Source organism: Furipterus horrens, unplaced genomic scaffold (assembly GCF_987537825.1).
Source record: "Furipterus horrens unplaced genomic scaffold, mFurHor1.1.pri manual_scaffold_6, whole genome shotgun sequence".
In the NCBI taxonomy this organism is placed as follows: Eukaryota; Metazoa; Chordata; class Mammalia; order Chiroptera; family Furipteridae; genus Furipterus; species Furipterus horrens.
In genome coordinates, this window is record NW_028327176.1 from 78,476,867 (window position 1) to 78,492,727 (window position 15,861).

Consider the following 15,861-nt stretch of genomic DNA (forward strand, 5'->3'; position numbering starts at 1 on the left):
AAGGCATTTCTATGGGATTTTATAAGAAGAAAGGAACAATGAACTTCAATAAACTCTTAATTGAAAATAAATAAGGTGAACATCTCTGTAGTCAACCCTATTAAATTCACTTTTCTTTGGCCAGACAACTGAAGCTTTTAAAGCTATTTTCTTATGGGTTAGTTATGAAGTTCATGTGAGCAAAGAGGTCTAACTTTCTGGAACAAAACTGGAAGCTATCTTTTGGGTATGGCCCACATTTTGTTCAAGTTTTGCCAACAGCTTTGGCACTCTTCATTAGTTTTGACCACCAAGACTACGGGTTTTCACAATAAATTACATTCCTGAACAATGCAGTTTCCCATGTTGTTTGACCCAGTTCTCTGATTCTTGGAATGGATTGGAATTCTGAGATCCTCCTCAATCATTTCCCAGAATTAACTCATTATTTTCTTTCCCACCATGTTTGGTTCACGAGATAGTCCTCTTTTGGTCAAATCTTACCTACAACACTCCATAAAAAAACATTATGAGGCAAGAAGTTCAGCTATTTTATCCATTTTCCAGATGAAAAATCTTTGGAAGTTTAACTAAACTTACGGGAGTTAAGTCATATAGATAAAAATGAAGAAATTAAAAAATACAACCAATTCTGTTGCTCCACCCATCTTCCATCCTTTTTATGCCGGTAATTTCCACCTTCCCCAACCAGAGCAAAAAAATGGATCCCAGCAAAAACCATAACATTTAGATTTAAAAAACAAAAACAAAAACAAAAAAACACTTGTTTATATCAACCTCTTTTGTCCTATCAGATTTAGTTGCCTGAAAATATTTGATGTTTCCAGTAATTTAAAGGTGTTTTCCTCAGTTCAATGTGACAATTTGACTTTGTACATTTATCTCCATACTCCCCTAACATAACATGAAACTAGGCAAAGAAATTAGCACCTGGAGGAAAGTGTCCACATTTCAATATAATACAAGATAGGCGAGAGCAGACCGAAGAAAAATGACTAATTTAAATTTTACATCCAGGGTAAAATCTAATGTTGTCCAGGAGAGTGAGTGGAAGAAACCCCCCAGGGAGGTGAGATCAGAATGCTGGACAGTGGGGTGGGTTAAGATCATTCATGAACTCCCCTGGTCACCGATAAATCCTGTAGCAGGCACTAAGTGTTGGCCTCAGCACTTACTCCTGACTTGTGTTTGGTATGGACAGATTATGACAGAACACAGGCTTCAGTTTCTCTGACATAAGGGCAGGCTTGCAAGCCAGAGAGAAAGTCAATGACATTAGGCTGCCACCTCAGATTGAACAAAGAAATGATTTGGCCCAAAGCTAAAAGTCACAGAAATAGCCACTTCCTTCCTGACTCCTGAGAAGCCACTGATCCTCAGCCTGTCAAATTAAACTTTCCTTTGTCTTTGACCTCTGCCTGAGAAATTTGAGCAGGCATTCATCCAACCTGAGATGGAGCCATTTCAAGTGCTTCAAGAGACAACAATTGTCAAATATACTTTCTTTCCCAATAACTGTGAAACTGAAGAAAAAAAAAATCACTGGACATGCCATGTATTTAACTGTTTAAATCAGAAAATGAAGATAAAGACAGCATGCTTTCAACACACGTGACAAAGACTAAGATCTCAAATATGTAAAAAATTATACATTATTAACAAAAAATAAAACCTCCAATGGAGAAGAAGTAAAAAGAAGAAATTATATATAATAAAAGTGCAAATAAAGAGGAAGCGGCCATAGTATCAGCTAAAGAAAAACACAAACAAGTATTATACACACAATGTTGGAATAGTCATGAAAATTTATCTACCAAATAACATCACAAGGGCTATTTAAACTTTTTTAAAATTGAAAATTAAAAGAAGATTTTGATATGTGTATCCTGTCTTCAGCAAATTAAGTAGATATAAATAAATATGGATTTAATGGGTTTTCACCAAACTTTGCCCCTTACGAACAAAGAACATACATTACCTGGGCAGCGTTTGAGATGATTATTTTAGATTCACTAAGTATTTGTTGATTCTGTACAATGAGCCAAAATAATGTTTTTATTCCTCAGAATAATCTTGTGATATGTTTTTTTCCAATTTACTGATAAGGACATGAAAACTCAGAGTAAGAAATTATCACATTACATAGTCTGAAAGTGATACATATAAACAGATAAGAATTTTAACACCATTTTTGGAATAAATTTAAAAATTTTTTAAATTGCAAAAATAGTACAATAAGTCCCTGTGTCCTTCACCAAGCTTCCTCTAAAGTTCATGTCTTATGTACAGTTAACATTGGTAAGATATTATTAGCTAAATACCTTATTCAAATATCACTTACCAAGACCCAATCCAGGGTCCCACCTTGCATTGCTCCTTGGTCTTCTTCAGACTAATAGTTCCTCCTCCTTACCTGTCTTTCAGGATCTTGACACATTTAAGAGAGTACTTGACCATAGAATATTCCTCAATTTGTGTTAATCTGATATACAGTGATACCTCTGCTAACGAGTGACCCTGCTAACAATTTTTTCAGTTAATGAAGTTTTTTGTTGTTTTTTTGTTGTTTTTGGACTTAGCTAACAAATGTTTTAGTGGATGCACACACTAACATAAAGCAGCAAACGTGAATGGTTGGGCCATGCCAGGAGCTTATCTTTTCCATTTGTATGTATGTGACAAATAAATGAGTTGACCACAGCACACAAGGGAGACCCACCAACCCGACTGGGTTGTTTACATTCAAGACAGGGAGAAGTGAGATGCCTGATAGCATCAGCTGCTTTGGATTTGATTACGATGTACGGTAACAGTGTAAGGATCATCAGATTTTCATTCTATTTTCCATTCTCCTTCATCCATTTGGGTAGCTGTTCATCTCAACCTTTGGTGAGTTTTTGTCCTTTTATAGTGTGCTTTTTATTATTTTATAAAACTTATCTTTAAGTAGTGGGCAGCATCTGGAACGAATTAAATGATTTTCTATAGAAACCTACAGGAAATCACATTTCGACTAACAAAGATTTCGGCTAACGAATGTGATTTTGGAAAGAATTATCTTTGTTAGCCGAGGTATCACTGTATTCTCAGATTGAACTGAAGTTATACAGCTCCAGAAGGAATACCACAGATGGTATTGGTTCCATCTCAGTGCATCACATCATGAGATTCATGAGATTGATATGTCTAATTATTTGCGATGCTGATTTTAATCAGTTGGTTAAGGTGGTGTCTGCCGAGTGTCTCTAACTATAAAGTTTCTATTTTTCTCTTAGTTGCTAAGAAATATTTTAGGAGAGATATGTAAAGACCACGCAACTTTGGAAAAAATTTAAAAAACTGATAATTTGCCAGGCAACAAAGTAAATAAAAATATAGTATTTTTAACTGAATAAAAGTTGTAGTGGTCATATTATCTGAGAAAAAATTTAAACAATATAATAGTTATTTCATACTGAAATTTATAGAAATAATCTTCTATTTTAGGGTAAATAAGTAACCTGTAATTTCAGATTACTGATAAAATAATGGAACTAATTGTGGAAATTGCCAAACTTAAAAGAAAACTTACATCTTTAAATTTTAATTAATTTAATAAAGACTTTACTTTTTGTTTATTATATTCTGAACACTACATTAATGGTAAGAAAAAAAGATATGACCCTTCCTGTAGGATTATAATAACAGTAAATAAATTAACATTTCATATCAAGAATCTTTAGAGGAAACCATTAAATAAATCTAGGGGAAATAGGAGAAAAACAAATTAATGAAATAGAAAATAGAGAAACAGTAGAATTAGTAAATAGTATATAAAACCAAGTTCTATCTTCTTGAAAATGGAGGCAAATGCATGTCTACGTTAATCAGAAAATTCACCAACAACCTCAAAACTCACCATAATTTTAAGAAAAGAACAAACTTTTCTCTTTCCCTATGGGGAAAATCTTAACAAAGGATGCAGATAAACAATTTATTAAAATAGCCAAAAATATTTTAACTTCATAAGTAATTAAAATCTAAAATAATAATATCCTGTTTTCCCCCAACAAACTTACACTAAAAAAAGAATGGAGACACCAACTGTTGGTAAGGTTTTATTGAGACCATGTTCAAACATGGTGAAAAGGTTACTGCTTCAAGATTTTTGTTGGAAATATTTCTTAATATTACATCAAACACTAAATTGCTTGCATATTTGACCCATCTTGAAGAACTCTACGATTTTATCCTAAATATATAAGCATTCATAAGTTTAGATACAATAATATTCACCACAGCATAGTTGATTATCATGGAAACAATAGAAATAATCTATTGATAAAAAAGGAACTAGATAGGGACTGGATTAAATAAACTGATAAATTCACAGACTAGGGTATTATGTATACATTAAAATAATATTTTACAACACTATTAGTGATATAGGAGAATATTCACAAAGTCAATTTATTAAAGCCGTTTGTCTAAATACTATGTTTAATGTGTTAATTACAGTCATATATAGTACTAATTTATATATCTAGAACATATAAGTTGTTAATAGTTTTTATCACTATGAAGTGATGTTATCAATAATTTTTTTATTTAGCATTACTCCCCAACTGAAACACAATTTTAAATATATATTTATATATAGAGAGAGATAAATTTTTATAAATGTGTATGTGTATTTATATATACTTAAAATGTGGTTTTAATTCACAAGCTATAACAAACTGATTTTACTTTATGTTCTGGAAATTGTTTTAATTTTTCTCATCTTTTTAACTATACTGCTTAGTCTCTTTATTGAAGTTTTTTTTTTTTTTTTCCCTCTGAAGGAAATAGAGCAGTGCTTTAAAAAATTCATTACTGAGAGTTCTGGTCAAGATGGTGGCATAGGTAAACACAGCACTTGCATCCTTCCACAACCACATAAAAAATTACAACTAAACTTCAGAATCACTATCATTCAGAACTACCTGAAATCTAGCTGAACAGAGGTCCTACAACTAAGAATATTAAGGAGTCACATGAGAGTGACAGGTGGGGCGGAGACATAGACCAGGCTTGTCCCACACTACATGTGGCAGATAAAACCAGGCAAGATATCTTGGCTGTGGACATCCTCACTGAGGAACAAGGGTTCTCAGCCCCACAATAGGCCCTGAGCACAGAGTACTAATAGTGGAAAGAGAAAAGGCTCCATAACTTCTGGATGTAAAAAAACAGTGGGAAACATGGTTGAGGAAGACTGAAAATTCTGGAGTCCCAAGGCAGTTCCTTTTTAAGGGCTCCTACCAAAGCTTACTTAAACTAACTCACTCTGACTTCAACCTTGGGGCAACAGCTCTAAAAGCACCAGAGACATACAGGGAGGAACTGAACTGTCTGGCATCAGAGTGAAAACTGGGAAGGCAACTTTCTCCCACAAAGTGTTGGCAGAGGCCATTTTTCCTTTACTGAACCATCCTTCCACAGAGATGGCAGGCAGGTATCATATTTGAGTTTCTATCATTTATCTAACACTGTTAGTTCCACCTTGGTGATTCCATGAGATTCTGCCACACCCAACATTTGGGTCCCCCTAAGCCCTTTCTATTATCTTTTCTATACAAATGGCCTGTCTGGGCTCATACTTCAGACTTTCCTAAAATCTCTCAAACAAGCATCATCTAGCCTTAATATACCATGAATCTCTTGCTTAGTGACCACAGGCATGGCACTAGTGGAAGCCAGTCTCAATTCACAGCTTTACCTCTCCTGGGAACCTCTAAATCCAGCACAAATAGCAGCTATCTTCAGTTTTCTCTGTAGCTCATTCAAGGCGAACCTGGGCAGAGCACAGATGGTGGTTGACCTTGCACTTTTTGCAAGGCCCCAGAGCAAGTGAACCTGGTGGAGAGCTTCAGACCATGTCAGATACCACCCAACCACCTCCACTAGACACACTTTCAATGGGTGAACTTGGCAGGCACCAAAGCCCCACTGAAGCCAGTTTTGCCTCATGGGGTTGGTGCCTGCATAACAACTTCCCTGCTGTGGTGAAATCTGGTCCTTGCAGCCAATGGGCCTGAGGGACAATTCCTCCTAGTGATGTGCCAAGAGCAATTAAGGCTCAACTACAATAAGAGGGTGCAACAGCTCACACAAGAGACATACTTGGATCACTCAGCTCTGGTGACCAGGGTGCCTGTGCACAGGGCCTTGCAGAACAACTACGACACTCTGCCAAGTCTGGAAGACACAGAAGCTCTACCTAATACAGAGAAAGAAACACAAGGAAGCAGCCAAAATGAGAAGACAAAGAAACAGATCCCAAATAAAATAAAAGGAAAAATCTAAAGCAAGGAACAAAGTGAAATGGAGGCAAGCAAACTACCAGATAGAGAGTTCAAAACAATGGATATAAAGATACTCAAAGACCATAAAGAGAACATTAACAGCATTAAAAAAAAAAAGACACGAGAAACAAAAAAAGTAATTAGTCAGAAATGAAGGATACATCAATTAAAATTAAGAATAAATTATAGGGAAGTAAGAGTAAAGTAGTTTAAGTAAAGAATCATATCAGCACTTTGGAATATAAGAACAAAGAAAACACCCAGTCAGAACAGCAAATACAAACAAGAATCTAAAAATAAGGACAGTTTAAGGAACCCCTGGGACAACTGCAAGCATACCAACATTTGCATCATGGGGTTGCCAGAAGGAAATGACAGAGAGCAAGAAATAGAAAACCAGTTTTAAAAATAATGACAAAAAAGTTCCCTAACCTATTGGAAAAAAAAAAAAGTCTAGGAATAACATAGAATCCAAAATAAGTTGAATCCAAAGAGGCCCAAGCCATAATTGAAACACCAAAGGTTAAAGAAAAAAGGAGAATCTTATAAGCAGCAAGACAAAAGCAGTTACTTACAAGGGAGCTCCCAGAAGGCTATCAGCTGATTTCTCAACAAAAACTTTACAGGCCAGGGGGACTGGCCCAAGGTACTCAAAGCGATGAAAAGCAAGGGCCTAAATCAAGATAAATTTACACAGCAAAGCTATCATTAGAATTTAGGGACAAATAAAGAGCTTTCCAGACATGAAAAAGCTAAAGGAGTTCACTACTACAGAACCAGGATTATAAGGAATGTTAAAAGGTTTTCTATACAAACAAAAAAAGATTAAAATGTGAATAATAAAATGGCAATAAATACATATGTACCAACAATTATTTTAAATACAAATGAGTTAAATACTCCAATCAAAAGACTTAGGCTGACTGAATGAATAATAAAACAAGATCTTTACATATATTGTTTATAACAGACTTACTTCAGATTGCAAGACAGACACTTATATAAAGGGATGAAAAAAGATATTTCTTAAAATAAAACATTTCTTAAAAATGGAAAAAAAATTAAACAAAAATACTAAGGTAACAATATGTATACTACCAGACAAAATAGACTTAAAAAAAATAAAGCTATAACAAGACACAACAACTCCACTTCTGGCTACTCATGAAGGAACCTAAAGCACAAAATCAAAAAGAGGGGATTCAACTTGTGGTAGTGAATACACAACACAATATACACGATATATTACAGAATTGTGAATCTAAAATTTACATGATTTTATTATCCTGTGTCACAACAATGAAGCCAATCAAAATTTTAAAAAGCACTCTCTGCTTCAATTCAACATAGTTTTGGAAGTTCTGGCCACAGCAGTCAGACAAGAAAAAGAGATAAAAAGCATTCACATTGGAAAAGAGGAAATAAAACTGTCATTATTTGCAGATGACATGATAGAGTACATAGAAAATTCTATAGATTCTACTTGAAAACTACTCAACCTAATAAGGATATTTGGCAACCGGCCTGCTCACCCCGGCACACAATCCTGGCTGGTGCGAGGGAGTGCACTTGCCCCTGGTTCTGGCCAAAAGAGGATGAAGTGAACTAGAGGTGCTTTATAAAATTTTGGGCACTGGCTCTGGAGAAAGAGCTGGGAGATAAGCAGACTAGATCCCAGTGCAGAATTATTACCAGTGCTACAAAAGAAATCTCTTAAGCAGACTATTTTCCTCCAAGTGGCATCAGACAGAAGTAACAGCTCAACAGCTGTATACAAGAAAGTCACACCACAAAGGCAGGAAATAAAAGCAGGTCAATCTATGAAGCAGAAACAAACAAGAAGAGCCATCTAAAGTGGGGAGATATAGAAACAACATCCCATCAAAAGGAAAGGAGGAATTGCAACAAGGAGGGATAGATGAAATAGAGGCAAGAAAACAATCAGACATGGAATTCAAAACAGTGGTAATGAGGAAACTTAATGAACTCAACAAACTCTGAGAAAACCATAACTAACTCCAGAGAAACTACAAAGAACTCCAGGGAAGCTACAAGAAACTTACTGAGAATTCTACCAAAATGAAAAAGGACATAGAAATTATGAATAAGAGCCAGAAAGAATGAAGAATACAATTTCTGAACTGAAGAACACAGTAGAAGCAATGAAAAGCAGGCTCAGTGAAGCAGAGGATCGGATCAGTGTGCTAGAGGACAATGTAGAAAAAAATTCCCAGGCAGAACAACAAAATGAAAAAAGACTGAAAAAGAATGTGGAAGGTTTAAGAGACCTTCAGGAAAATATAAAATGCAACAATATCTGTATCATAGAAAGAACAGAAAGAGAAAAAGAGGAGCAAGGGATAGAAAACCTGATTGAAAAAGTACTGACAGAAAACTTCCCAAACACGAGGAGAGAAAATGTCTGACAAGTACAGGAAGCACAGAGGGACCCAATGAAGATGAACACAAAGTGGCCCAGTCCAAGGTCCATTATAGTCAAAATGCCAACATTCAAAGACAAAGAAAGTATCCTAAAGGCAGCAAGAGAAAAACAGAAAATAACATATAGGGAAGCTCCAATAAGATTATCAGCTTATTTCTCAATAGAAACACTACAAGCCAGAAGGAAATGGCAAAAAAATATTTCAAGCAATGAAAAATAAAGGACTACAACGAAGACCACTCTAACCAGCAAGGCTCTCTTTAAAAATAGAAGGTGAAATAAGGAGTTTCTCAGACAAAGGAAGACTAAAGGGATAAATCTCCATCAAAGCAGCATTGTAAGAAATGTTAAAGGGCCTGCTTTAATAAGAAGAAGAGAAAGAGAGAAGGAGAGGAACACAGGTACAAAGGGAAATGAATAAATACCTGTTAATAATAACTTTAACTGTAAGTGAATTTAATGCCCCAATCAAAAACATAGGGCACTGAAATGGATACAAAAACATGACCCTCATATGTTGTCTACAAGAGACCCACCTCAAAACAAAAGATATACACAGACTGAAAGTGAAGGGATGCAAAAAAAGTATTCCAAGCAAATGGACATGAAAATAAAAAGCTGGGGTAGAAATAGTTATATCAGACAAAACATATTTCATGGCAAAGGCCATAGAAAGAGACAAAGAAGGACATTTCATAATATTTAAGGGAACAATCCATCAAGAAGCTATAACCCTGGTAGACATATATGCACCCAGCATAAGAGCACCCAAATATATAAGGAAAATCTTGGAAGACTACAAGAAGGATCTCAACAGTGACACACTCATAGTAGGGGACTTTAACACTCCATTGTCAACAATGGACAGCTCTTCAAAGCAAAGAAACACCAAGGATATTGAACAACACTCTAGATCAAATGGACTTAGATAATATATATAACCTTTCACCCCGAAGAAACAAAATATACATTCTTATCAAATGCACATGGAAGATATTTAAAGATAGACCACATGGTAGGACACAAAACAAGCCTCCACAAATTCAAGAACATTAAATTATATCAAGCATCTTCTCAGATCACAATGACTTGAAATGGAAATCGACCTCAAGGAAAAGACTCTTAACATTGAAACTCATGGAGAATGAATAACATGCTATTAAATAATGAATGGGTTAACAATGACATCAAGGAAGAAATCAAAAATTTTCTGGAAACAAATAAAAATGAACACATGGCAGTCCAAATTTTATTGAACACAGTGAAAACAGTCTGAGAAGGAAGTTCATAGCCATACAGGCTTACCTGAAAAGGATAAAAGAATCTCTAAAAAATCTAACCCTACAGCTACAAGAGCTAGAGGAACAACAACAAACAAAGCCCATAGTGAGTTGAAGGAAGAAAATCATCAAGATCAGAGCAGAATTAAATGACATAGAGACTAAACAAACAATTCAAAAAAACTGGAAGCTGATTTTTTAAAAAGATAAACAAAATTGACTAGCCTTTAACCATGCTTATCAAGAAAAAAAGAGAGAAGACCCAAATAAACACAATCAGAAATGAAAGAGGAGAAATCACAACCTATACCACAGAAATTCAAAGGATTGTAATAAATTATTTCAAACAACTTTACAGCATGAAATTTGACAAACTAGATAAAACGGCCCAATTTCTATAAACATATAATCTTCCAAAACTGAATCAAGAAGAAGCAGAAAGCCTGAATAGATCGATGGTAACTAATGGAATTGAAGCAGTAACAAAAAAACTCATAGCACACAAAGGCCCTGGACCAGATGGTTTCACAGGTGAATTTTACAAATCATTTAGGGGAGAACTAATGCCATTCTTTCTCACATTATTCTGAAAAATCCAAGAAGAGAGAACACTCTCAAACTCTATGAAGCCAGGATCATATTATTCCAAAACCAGGCCAAGACAAAACAAAGAAAGAAAACTACAGGCCAATACCACTGATAAACCTAGATGCTAAAATCTTCAATAAAATATTGAAAAACTGGATCCTGCAATACTTTGAAAAGATCGTACACCACAATTTAGTGGGATTCATCCCAGGGATGCAGGGATGATATAATATTTGCAAATCAATAAATATAATACAACGCATAAACAAAATGAAAGACAAAAAATCACATGATCATATCAATAGATGTTGAAAAAGCATTTGATAAAGTAAAACACCCATTTATGATGAAAACACTCAGCACAATGGGAATAAAGGGAGCATCACTTAACATAATAAAGGCCATGTATGAGAAACCTGAAGCCAACATCATACTCAATGGGCAGAAACTGAAAGCATTCCCCCTGAGATCTGGAACAAGACAAGGATGTCCACTCTCTTCACCTCTAGTCAATATAGTCTGGGAGGTCTAGTCATAGCAATCAGACAAGAAAAATAAATAAAAGGCATCCAAATTTGAAAGAGGAAGTAAAAAAGTCATTATTTGCAGATGATATGATAATGTATATAGAAAACCCTATAGATTCCACCAAAAAACTACTTATCCTAATAAGTAAATTAGGCAAAATAGCAGGGTACAAAGTCAATATTCAGAAATCAAAGGCATTTCTGTACACCAATAATAAAATGTCAGAGAAGAAACAAAAAAAAAGTTGCACTTACAATAGCAACAAAATAAATAAAGTACCTAAGAATAAACTTAACCAAAGAGATAAAAGACCTCTACTTGGAAAACTATATAACACTGAAGAAAGGAATTAAGGAAGATAAAAATAAATGGAAGCTTATATCATGTTCATGGATAGAAAGAATCAACCTCATTAAAATGTCCATGCTACCCAAAGCAATTTATAGATTCAACGCAATCTCTATGAAAATACCAGTGACATATTTCACAGAACTAGAACAAATACTTCAAAAATTTGTATGGAACCAAAAAAGACCCAGAATAGCCACAGCAATCTTGAGACAGAAGAACACAGTAGGAGAAATCACAACACCTCATATCAGACTATACTACAAAGCCATTGTAATCAAAAGAGTCTGGTACTGTCATAAGAACAGACATATAGATCAATGGAACAGAATACAGAGTCCAGAAATAAACCCTAGTCTATATAGTCAGCTAATATTCGACAAAGGGGGAAGAAACATAAAATGGAGTGAGAAGAGCCTCTTCAACAAATGGAGTGGGGAGAACTGGACAAGGACTTTCAAAAAAATGAAACTAGACCACCATCTTATACACTATATCAGAAAAATTTCAAGATGGATCAGAAATGTAAATGTAAATCATGACTTCATAAAAATCCTAGAGGAAAACATAGGCAGGAAAATTTCTGACATCTTACATAGCAATGTTTTTGCCAATCTATTTTTTAAGGCAAGGGAAATAAAGGAAAACATAAACAAATGGAATTACATCAAACTAAAGAGCTCCACTCAGCAAAAGAAAATTTCAGCAAGATGAAGATGGAACCAACCGTAAGGAAAAACATATTTGCCAATGATACCTCAGACAAGGGATTGATCTACAAATAAAGAACTTACACATCTCATCACTAAGACAGACAACCCAATTAAAAATGGGCAAAGCACCTGAACAAACACTTCTTAAAAGAGGACATACAGAGGGTCCATAGGCATATGAAAGAATGCTCAGAGAGATGCAAATAAAAACCACAATGAGATACCACCTCACGCCGTTCAGAATGGCCATCATCAACAAGTCAACAAACAACAAGTGCCAGTGAGGATGCAGAGAAAAAGGAACTCTAGTGCACTGTAGGTGAGAATGCAGAGTGGTGCAGCCACTATGAAAAACAGTATGAAATTTCCTCAAAAAGCTAAAAATGGAACTGCCTTTTAACCCAACATTTCCATTCCTAGGATTATACCTGAAGAATCTTGAAATATCCATTCAAAAAAACCTATGTACCCCTATGTTCATAGCAGTGCAATTTACAATAACCAAGTGCTGGAAATAGCCTAAGTGACTACCTGTAGATGAGTGGATCAAAAAAAAAACTGGTACATTTACACAATGGAATACTATGTAGCAGAAAGAAAGAAGGAACTCCTACCATTTGTGACAACATGGATTGAACTAGAGAGAATTATGCTTAGCGAAATAAGCCAGGCAATGAAAAACAAATGCCATATGATATCATCTAATACAGGAAACTAATGAGTAATACAAAGAAATTAGCAAAATTGAACCAGAGGCATGTAAACAAGGAGCAGACTAATAGTTACCAAGGGGGAGGGGGTGAGAGAAGGGGAGCAAGTAGAGAAGGGTATAGTCAAGGAACTAGTATAAATGTCCCATGGTCATGGCAATGGGGTGGAGATTGATTGTGGGAGAATGGGTGGACTTGGTGGGTGGGCTAATGGGGGAAAAAGTGGGAGAACTGTAATAGAAAAACAATAAATAAATCAAAACAAATTAAAAAAATTATATGGAACCAAAAATAGAACATGAATATCTGCAGTAATCTTGAGAAAGAGGAACAAAGTAGGAGGAATCACTATACTTGATTTCAAACTATACTACATGGCCACTGTAATAAAAAGTCTGGTACTGGAACAAGAACAGACATATAGATCAATGGAACAGGGTGTAGAGCCCAGAAATAAACCCAGGTTTCTATAGTCAACTAATATGAGACAAAAGGGGAAGGAGCATAAAGTGGAATCAAAATAGCCTCTTTAACAAATGGTGTTGGGAGAACTGGACAGGGACATGCAAAAAAATGAGACTAGGACACCAACTAATGCCATACACCAGAATAATTTCAAGATGGACCAAAGACTCAATGTAAGCTGTGACACAATAAAAATCATAGAGGAAAACATAAACAGTAAAATTTCAGATATCCCATGTAGCAGTATTTTTGCCCATATATCTCTTAAGGCAAAGGAAATAAAGTAAAGAATAAACAAATGGCACTACATTAAACTAAAGAGTTTCTTTCCAGCAAAAGAAAACATCAGCAAGATGAAAAGGGAACCACCCATATGGGAAAACATATTTGCCAGTGATAACTCAGACAAGGGTTTGATCTCCAAAGTTTTTAAAGGACTTATATGACTCAACATCCAGAAGATAGACAATCCAAATAAAAAATGGGCAAAGGACATGAACAAACACTTATCCAAAGAGGACATACAGAGGGCTCATAGGCATATGAAAGAATGTTCAACATCACTAGCCATCAGAAAGGTGCAAATAAAAGTCGCAATGAGATACCACTTCACACTGGTCAAGATAGCCATTATAAACAAATCAACAAACAACAAGTGGTGGTGAGGATGTGGAGAAAAGGGAACCCTAGTGCATTGTTGGTGAGAATGCAGACTGGTGCAGCCACTATGGAAAACAGTTTGGAATTTTCTCAAAAAACTAAAAATAGAACTGTCTTTTGATCCAACAACTTCATTGCTAAGATTATAGCCAAGGTATCCTGAAACACCAATTCAAAAAAAACTATGTACCCCTGTTTTCATAGCAGAGCTATTTACAATAGCTGAGTGCTGGAAATAGGTTTAGTGCCCATCAGTAGATGAGTGGATAAAAAAACTGTGGTACATTTACATAATGGAATACTATGCAATAGAAAGAAAGAAGGAACTTCTACCTTTTGTGACAGCATGGACGGAACTGGAGATTGTTATTTAGTGAAATAAGCCAGGCAGCATAAGACAAATACCATATCATATCACCTAGTACAGATAGTACAGGAAACTAATGAACAACACAAAGAAATGAGCAAAACAGAACCAGAGGCAAGTAAACAAGGAACAGTGTGACAGTTGCCTAGGAGGAGGGGAAAGGGTGAAGAGGGGGGAAAGAAGGGGAAGGGTCTAGTCAAGAAACCAGTATGAATGACCCATGGACATGGGCAATGGAATGGGGATTGATTGTCAGAAGGGGAGTAGGTGAGGACTGAGCAATGGGGGAGAAATGAAACAACTGTAATAGGAATACTATTTTAAAAGTTTACTAAAGGAATAAAGTTTATACTGAACAAACCATATCCACTTTCTCTAGTGCTTCCTTCGGTTACTGCATTGCTATCACTGTCATAACATTCTTATGATTCAGTGTGTGTTATAATTAACAATTGAATGACTGAAGTATACAGAAGCAGAGATAGTGTTTTCATGAAAACTAGGTTGTTCTGTGATGTTCACTAAATATTCTTTCATAAATATATAGAAAAGTAAGAAAGTGGAAATTTGTGTGATTTTCTTGTTCTTATGTGTTTAGCATTCAGTTTCTTCTGAATTTAATCATTAAGCTAAGAAAACCCAGTGTTCTCCAACAAGGCCAAGCAAGTAATGTGAAGTTCACTAAAGAAATAATAAAGTTAACACTGTATTAAAGACTTAACATTTTTTAAAGAGACATTTAATAATATAATAATTTCTCATGAGACTATATTATGTGCACATAAGTTAAATTTAAGGTTCAAAAAAAGACATACACATCCATTTGCTTATTTCAGCATTACTTATAATACTCGAGATGTGGAAGCAATTGAAGTATCCATCAATGGATGAATGGATAGAGAAATGATGTGTATATATAGTGGACTGTGATTTAGCCATTTAAAAAAAAAATGAAACCTTGCCATCTACAACGATGTGAATGGACCTAGAGGGTATTATGTTCAGTGAAATAAGTCAAACAGAGAAAGACAAATTCTGTATGATTTCACTTATATGTAGAATCTAAAAATACAAACAAACAAACAAAAAACAAGCAGAAGAGAAACCAACTCACAGACACAGAGAACATTTTGAAGGTTGCCAGATGGGAGAGGGGTTGTAGGGATGAGTGAAAAAGGTGAAGGGATTTAGAAGTACAAATTGCTACTTACGGAATAGTCATTCAAAGGGATGCAAAATACAGCATAGGGAATATAGTCAATATTTCAAAAACTATATATGGTGTCAGATGGGTACTATAGATTTATTAGGGTGACCATTTTGTAAGTTCTATAAATGTCTAATCAAGGGGTTGTATACCTGCAACTAATATAATGTTGTACATAAGTATAATTTAAAAATAATAAAAAAGAAGTACAAATTGGTATCTACAA